Source organism: Ptiloglossa arizonensis, unplaced genomic scaffold (assembly GCF_051014685.1).
Source record: "Ptiloglossa arizonensis isolate GNS036 unplaced genomic scaffold, iyPtiAriz1_principal scaffold0190, whole genome shotgun sequence".
Lineage (NCBI taxonomy): Eukaryota > Metazoa > Arthropoda > Insecta > Hymenoptera > Colletidae > Ptiloglossa > Ptiloglossa arizonensis.
The window spans coordinates 485,034-493,425 of NW_027478560.1; the positions used below are offsets into that span (position 1 = coordinate 485,034).

General features: G+C 50.6%; 2 non-coding genes across 2 annotated transcripts; both read left to right on the top strand.

Moving 5' to 3' along the window:
* Positions 1 to 2,007: 2,007 nt before the first annotated feature.
* Positions 2,008 to 3,923, top strand: LOC143154597 (small subunit ribosomal RNA). Its single transcript, XR_012994200.1, has one exon. It is a non-coding gene; the product is annotated as a small subunit ribosomal RNA (ribosomal RNA).
* A 1,196-nt stretch (positions 3,924 to 5,119) lies between these two features.
* On the top strand, positions 5,120 to 5,274 carry LOC143154554 (5.8S ribosomal RNA). Its single transcript, XR_012994159.1, has one exon. It is a non-coding gene; the product is annotated as a 5.8S ribosomal RNA (ribosomal RNA).
* The last annotated feature ends 3,118 nt before the right edge of the window (positions 5,275 to 8,392 follow it).

Here is an 8,392-nt window from a genome sequence, read left to right on the forward strand (position 1 = left end):
CACGGTGGTGTGCCTAACGTGTGGATAGCTCGAAATTTCGTTCCGGACCGATGTGACCGGGAAGCAACACGCCGCTGGGACTTTGAAACTTTCGGCACGTATCGAACAGTTCTTCTCTATTATCTCGAGAACGGACACGACGACCGTACACTTTGAGCACACAGCAGCGTGTTTTAGCATGCCAGCTACACGGTGGTGTGCCTAACGTGTGGATAGCTCGAGATTTTCGTTCCGGACCGATGTGACCGGGAAGCATCACGCCGCTGGGACTTTGAAACTTTCGGCACGTATCGAACAGTTCTTCTCTATTATCTCGAGAACGGACACGACGACAGTACACTTTGAGCACACAGCAGCGTGTTTTAGCATGCCAGCTACACGGTGGTGTGCCTAACGTGTGGATAGCTCGAGATTTTCTTTCCGGACCGATGTGACCGGGAAGCATCACGCCGCTGGGACTTGAAACTTTCGGCACGTATCGAACAGTTCTTCTCTATTATCTCGAGACGGACACGACGACCGTACACTTTGAGCACACAGCAGCGTGTTTTAGCATGCCAGCTACACGGTGGTGTGCCTAACGTGTGGATAGCTCGAAATTTTCGTTCCGGACCGATGTGACCGGGAAGCATCACGCCGCTGGGACTTTGAAACTTTCGGCACGTATCGAACAGTTCTTCTCTATTATCTCGAGACGGACACGACGACCGTACACTTTGAGCACACAGCAGCGTGTTTTAGCATGCCAGCTACACGGTGGTGTGCCTAACGTGTGGATAGCTCGAATTTTCGTTCCGGACCGATGTGACCGGGAGGCAATACGGCCCTGAATTATTAAATATTTGTATTTATTCGTCCTGTGGTATGCTACTAACATATATGTTTCATTTATTCTTTGTTCGATTGGTCGTAGTGCGCTGTATCGTGATTTGTTCGAATGTGGTTTTCCGTCTAAGTTCCAGCGGGTCGCCCGGGCGGTCTGTCGTTGCGGCGGTTTTCCCCCGTAAGCGCGCGTGCTGTGGAACCGTGCGTCGCCGGCGTCCCGGCCGGCCGTTCGGTACCTATAAGAGACCGAACGGTACGGGCGGCCGGTCGAGGCAGCGTCGGGCGCTTGGCTATTCTTCGACCTCGGTCGAGAAGCAGTCATCGCTCCTTGAGATTTTCTCAACTGTTTTCGCACCGTGTTTCGTTCCGCTACTATTTCTCTATCAGCAGTGCCACGAGTCGGTGTCTTTGACCGAATGGCTCTTATGTGGTATACGCGTCCAAGCGACGCTGATAGACTTTTATACACGAACGTGTATAATCGTACTTTACTATGCATCAACTCTTACAGTCCGAGCGATTGTATAAATTGTTTTAAACTAAAATTGTCGGCTCCTCTCCGTCGAGAGAGGGCATTTGGGACGACACGAGCAAAGATTGAAATACGGGTGTCTGAGATCGATGAAACCGGCGTTCGTACGTACTTTCTCGATATGAATAGTAACGATAGGCGCTTTCTCGAAAAGACCGGCATGACACTTGTCCGCGCTTTCTCGACCATGCGTCGATGATGCCCAGCGTGTAGTATCCGTGCCTAAACGATGGATGCCTAGCGCTAGAGGTACTTGCACGAAGGTAGTGCGCTGCGAACGAATCGTGTTTTGTCGATTGTGGGATACTATTTTAAGTCTCTAAGGGAGAAAAGGAAAAGAGAATTGTGATGGATCTTAAAATTTCTTTGAATTGTGAAGATGTAGAGTAACGGAGGGAACTATCTCAGTCAGTGGTAAAGGAGTGTTCCGAAAATTTAAAGTTGCATATTTAAAAACTTAAGCTGGAAATATGCATGCAAAGCGTAACGAAATATATGAAAATGCATTTTATGAAGTTGTGTTATATAAATGCAAACAGTTTGGTGGAACTGTAAGGAAGGAAGGAGAGGAGAAGTAAAGTCGACCGACCGGTCTCTGAGCGAACCGGCGGCGGCGATATGAAAAGATCACGAGAGAGACTTTCCGAAGCTCCCTGGTTGATCCTGCCAGTAGTCATATGCTTGTCTCAAAGATTAAGCCATGCATGTCTCAGTACACGCCGCATTAAGGTGAAACCGCGAATGGCTCATTAAATCAGTTATGGTTTCTTAGATCGTACCCACATTTACTTGGATAACTGTGGTATTCTAGAGCTAATAATGCAAAACAGAGTTCCGACCAGAGATGGAAGGAACGCTTTTATTAGATCAAAACCAATCGGTGGCGAGCGGGAATCCGTTCGTCCATCGTTTGCTTTGGTGACTCTGAATAACTTTGTGCTGATCGCACGGTCTTACAGCACCGGCGACGCATCTTTCAAATGTCTGCCTTATCAACTGTCGATGGTAGGTTCTGCGCCTACCATGGTTGTAACGGGTAACGGGGAATCAGGGTTCGATTCCGGAGAGGGAGCCTGAGAAACGGCTACACATCCAAGGAAGGCAGCAGGCGCGCAAATTACCCACTCCGGCACGGGGAGGTAGTGACGAAAAATAACGATACGGGACTCATCCGAGGCCCCGTAATCGGAATGAGTACACTTTAAATCCTTAACGAGGATCCATTGGAGGGCAAGTCTGGTGCCAGCAGCCGCGGTAACTCCAGCTCCAATAGCGTATATTAAAGTTGTTGCGGGTTAAAAAGCTCGTAGTTGAATCTGTGTGTCACAGTGTCGGTTCACCGCTCGCGGTGTTTAACTGGCATTATGTGGTACGTCCTACCGGTGGGCTTAGCTCTTCATTGGGCGGTCCAACCAATATCCCATCGCGGTGCTCTTCACTGAGTGTCGAGGTGGGCCGGTACGTTTACTTTGAACAAATTAGAGTGCTTAAAGCAGGCTACCTTCGCCTGAATACTGTGTGCATGGAATAATGGAATAGGACCTCGGTTCTATTTTGTTGGTTTTCGGAACCCCGAGGTAATGATTAAGAGGGACAGATGGGGGCATTCGTATTGCGACGTTAGAGGTGAAATTCTTGGATCGTCGCAAGACGGACAGAAGCGAAAGCATTTGCCAAAAATGTTTTTCATTAATCAAGAACGAAAGTTAGAGGTTCGAAGGCGATCAGATACCGCCCTAGTTCTAACCATAAACGATGCCAGCTAGCGATCCGCCGAAGTTCCTCCGATGACTCGGCGGGCAGCTTCCGGGAAACCAAAGCTTTTGGGTTCCGGGGGAAGTATGGTTGCAAAGCTGAAACTTAAAGGAATTGACGGAAGGGCACCACCAGGAGTGGAGCCTGCGGCTTAATTTGACTCAACACGGGAAACCTCACCAGGCCCGGACACCGGAAGGATTGACAGATTGATAGCTCTTTCTTGATTCGGTGGGTGGTGGTGCATGGCCGTTCTTAGTTGGTGGAGCGATTTGTCTGGTTAATTCCGATAACGAACGAGACTCTAGCCTGCTAAATAGACGTAACTTATGGTATCTCGAAGTCCCCCGGCTTCGGTCGGTGGGTTTTTTACTACCAACGTACAAACACATCTTCTTAGAGGGACAGGCGGCTTCTAGCCGCACGAGATTGAGCAATAACAGGTCTGTGATGCCCTTAGATGTTCTGGCCGCACGCGCGCTACACTGAAGGAATCAGCGTGTTTTCCCTGACCGAAAGGCCCGGGTAACCCGCTGAACCTCCTCGTGCTAGGATTGGGGCTTGCAATTATTCCCCATGAACGAGGAATTCCCAGTAAGCGCGAGTCATAAGCTCGCGTTGATACGTCCCTGCCCTTTGTACACACCGCCCGTCGCTACTACCGATTGAATGATTTAGTGAGGTCTTCGGACTGGTGCGCGGCAATGTTTCGGCATTCCCGATGTTTCCGGGAAGATGACCAAACTTGATCATTAGAGGAAGTAAAAGTCGTAACAAGGTTTCCGTAGGTGAACCTGCGGAAGGATCATTAACGAGAAATATGAATAAATGAGAACTTAAAGGATCATGGATAAATACAGAAACACGGTTATCCAAATAAAAAAACAGATACAAATTGCCAAAGCGCGAGGCGGCTTACGCGAGGAGGGCGCTATTGCGTTTCTCCCGTCCGTCACCGTGGCCGTGCGTGAAAGCGTAGAGAGCAGAGAGCCCTGCAGCCAAAGATTCTCTCGACAAACGGGATGATAACGGTAGGTGGACGCTTGCGCGAGGTGCGGTAGTCGTCGGTCTCTCTATCTATCCGAGGAGGAAAAATAAAAAAGAAATACGTCCATTACTTTGTCTATTCAACAACCCAACAGCGAGGTGTTGATACGCACAAAATAAATAAATAAAGAGAAACGTCCATTACTTTGTGCAAGATATATAATAATTCGAGGGTAGTTCCCGAGAATAATAATAATGAAACGAGAACGATTGAACGGAAAAAAGAAAGAGAGATCGGTCGTTGCACGACTATTTGTCACCCGCCGTCTATTCTTCCGTGAAGCCTCGGTCGTGAAGAAAGATGCTGACTGCACGTGTGCTCGCTCGTCGAAGCCAGGCTCGAGTAAAAGCGCCCGAGAGTATAACCGAGGAGGAACGAGACGCCGTCGGACTTTGTTCCGCAACGTTCTTTGCGTTTTCTCTCGCATCCCGCTTTCTCCTGACTTTCGTCGATTTCTAACGAAACGTCCTGCTGATTGGAACCTCTGCACGAGGACCCCGGGTAACCACTGACGATCGCGTCGATGTGCGTCCGAAGACTTCGGGAGGACCGGCTGTGAAGCTCGGATAGCGAGTCGGACACCCATGCACCGCGTCGAATGCGGTTTGAAGTTGGGACGAAAGACCGATTCGAGCCGGCTGCGAGTCCTTTTTCGAATCTGGACGCTCCCACGTGCGTTCGTCAGCTCAATCGGTGAGGACTGTGGTTCCTTTGATCGGGATTATCCCCGCGGTTCCACATCCCACGATTCATGATGGTTTTTCAATGTACTTTGCACCCGGCCGTCGAATGATTCGCGTTCATGTGCGCGAACTTTCGACGTGTTCCGTCAGTCGGGACTTTGTGTCGTCAATTTGGCGACGCCCAAGCCTCCTTCTTTCTACGTTTGGTCGGAGGCGCGGGCATCGATTTTCAAAACTAGAACCAAAGAGAATTTAAACGCAAAATTGCATAACGATTACCCTGAACGGTGGATCACTTGGCTCGTGGATCGATGAAGAACGCAGCTAATTGCGTGTCAACGTGTGAACTGCAGGACACATGAACATCGACATTTCGAACGCACATTGCGGTCCACGGATAAAATTCCTGGACCACGCCTGGCTGAGGGTCGTTCACATAACCTAATACTGCTTGCGTTGCTATCCAATCCCCGCCGTCGTTTCCGGAGAGAATGGAAACGTTTCAGAGTCGGGTGTGTACGGAGATGCTTACGTACGAGCGAAAGATGGGCAGTTCGTTGGCGATTGTCGCGGACGTGCGAAAATAACGATTTGCCTGCGCGTCTCCATATGTAATCGTTCGGACTCGCGAGAGTGTTGCGGCGTCGCGCGTCGACTTAATACGACCGCCCGTGAACACCGCTCCCTACGATTACTTTGAAGTTTGCGCGCGCATATATTCGTCTTTCGCCCGAATCGAATTTTGCCGCGCTCCCAACGTTGCCTGAAATGATTTTTACGTCGAGAAAGGAACACGAATCGAGAGACTAATAGAGGACAAAAATGAATCACCCCACCACGTGAAATGTGGCATTTGTTAATAGTCGTCGTTCGCACAGCCCCAGGGATTTGTCGGCCAGCGGGGGTCGTCGTTGCCCGCGATGTCACATCAAATTTACCGCGACCACTATCGAGGGAGGTCTTTATCTTCGAACGTTGAAGACTTCGGCCACGTTCGTCGAATCGAATTTTTGACCCGTCGATGTGGTTCGTTTGGTAAGAGATATGCTCGTGCGTGCAAACGTTTCTGAACCTTCGGTGCTGTACTTAAAATCCTCTTTGGAGCGGCTCGAACGCAACGACAAACTTTGCCACAATGAAGGGAAACTGCTGAAGGGAAAGCGAGAGGTTGGTCACCCCATGTCTCTGTTGTCGATCGTGAGACCGCGCGTATAACCGGTCGTCCAGTCCACGACAACTTTTTCGAATTCATCTCGGACTTGCTAACACCGGGTTCTCTTATCCTCCTCCTCCTTCTCTTCGTTCTGCTCTGGAGAATAGGAGTCAGATCGAGAGTGAGCGAGAGAGGGGAAGAATAAGTAGAATCGAAGTCGACGCGTGTTAGTAGTATTCCTTTAGTATGTTTTACTGGAAAAGCAACGGACGGACGTTAAAATTTCAACCGGTTAAACGTCTAGCGAGCGTTTCGCATCGAATTTCAGTTAGAGAGACACTTTGGCGAGGTGCTTGAAAATCTCTCCTTGTCACCGAGAAAACAGCAGGCTTCCTTTTCTTCGGTTCAACGCGAAGAACTCTCTCAATCGACAGAACCATGTAAGCGTCACCGATGGGATTTTGCGTCGGGCGACGCCGTACGTGTGGGAATGCGGTGAAAAGAAAAGAATCTGCGTGAGAGATAGGGAGAAAATGCTCGTCGAGCGCGTTACTGAGGGAAGGAATAAGACCTCTCGTTCGCGCCCCGACGTCGTTTCCCCACTCCTCGCTCGTTCTTCTTTTACACCCGTCCACGTCGGCGTATATCCCCGCCTACCCTGGTACGCGAGCGAACAACGATTGAAGAGAGAGGATCATCATCGCGTATGCAACTGCAGAACACGTCGAGTTGGGACGAAAAGATTGTGGCGCCTTGCTCTCTTTGATTCGGCGTCGTTGCCTTTCGCTGTTAAAGAAAAACACGTTTGTTTGACGACCTCAGAGTAGGCGAGATTACCCGCTGAATTTAAGCATATTACTAAGCGGAGGAAAAGAAACTAACAAGGATTTCCTTAGTAGCGGCGAGCGAACAGGAATGAGCCCAGCACTGAATCCCCGCGGTATTGCCGCAGGGAAATGTAGTGTTCAGGAGGATCCGCTTATCCCGTGACGTCGAACTGAGTCCAAGTCCAACTTGAATAGGGCCATTTACCCACAGAGGGTGCCAGGCCCGTAGCGACCAGTACGCGTTTCGGGAGGATCTCTCCTTAGAGTCGGGTTGCTTGAGAGTGCAACCCTAAGTGGGTGGTAAACTCCATCTAAGGCTAAATATGACCACGAGACCGATAGCGAACAAGTACCGTGAGGGAAAGTTGAAAAGAACTTTGAAGAGAGAGTTCAAGAGTACGTGAAACCGTTCAGGGGTAAACCTGAGAAACCCAAAAGATCGAACGGGGAGATTCATCGTCAACGAAGCTGGCCCCCGTTGGTGCGCGATAACCCGAATGGGCCTTCCTGGTCCCATGAAGGGGTTACACCACCTTTGGGTGAAGTCCGGTAACGTAGTCGTGCACTTCTTCCTTAGTAGAACGTCGCAACCCGTTGTGTGTCGGTCTACGGCCTGAGCTGCATTGCCTGTCGCGGCGCCTTCGTACGCTCGCGGCAGAGGCTCGGTCGCCCGACCGGCTGCACGACGGTACTCTGACGGTATCGGGCCGCAACCAATCCATTCTTGAAATGTGTGTGCGTCGGGCCCGCCGCAAGCTCGGACAGTTTACCCGGAGACGACGGATCTGAATGCCGTCCCCGGGCCTGGCCAGCTGTTAGCAGGCGGTGTCCTTGGACTGGCCAAGCTTTGAATTACCGGTTGGCGACGCTACTGCTTTGGGTACTCTCAGGACCCGTCTTGAAACACGGACCAAGGAGTCTAACATGTGCGCGAGTCATTGGGAGAAGTAAACCTAAAGGCGCAATGAAAGTGAAAGTCGGCCTTGCGTCGACCAAGGGAGGATGGGCCGCTTACGTATCGGCCTCGCACTCCCGGGGCGTCTCGTTCTCATTGCGAGAAGAGGCGCACCCAGAGCGTACACGTTGGGACCCGAAAGATGGTGAACTATGCCTGGTCAGGACGAAGTCAGGGGAAACCCTGGTGGAGGTCCGTAGCGATTCTGACGTGCAAATCGATCGTCGGAACTGGGTATAGGGGCGAAAGACTAATCGAACCATCTAGTAGCTGGTTCCCTCCGAAGTTTCCCTCAGGATAGCTGGCACTCGCTCGTTCCTCCGCGAACGCATGCGAGTTTCATCTGGTAAAGCGAATGATTAGAGGCCTTGGGGCCGAAACGACCTCAACCTATTCTCAAACTTTAAATGGGTGAGATCTCTGGCTTGCTTGGATCATGAAGCCACGAGATATTTTGAATCAGAGTGCCAAGTGGGCCAATTTTGGTAAGCAGAACTGGCGCTGTGGGATGAACCAAACGCAGAGTTAAGGCGCCTAAGTCGACGCTTATGGGATACCATGAAAGGCGTTGGTTGCTTAAGACAGCAGGACGGTGGCCATGGAAGTCGGAATCC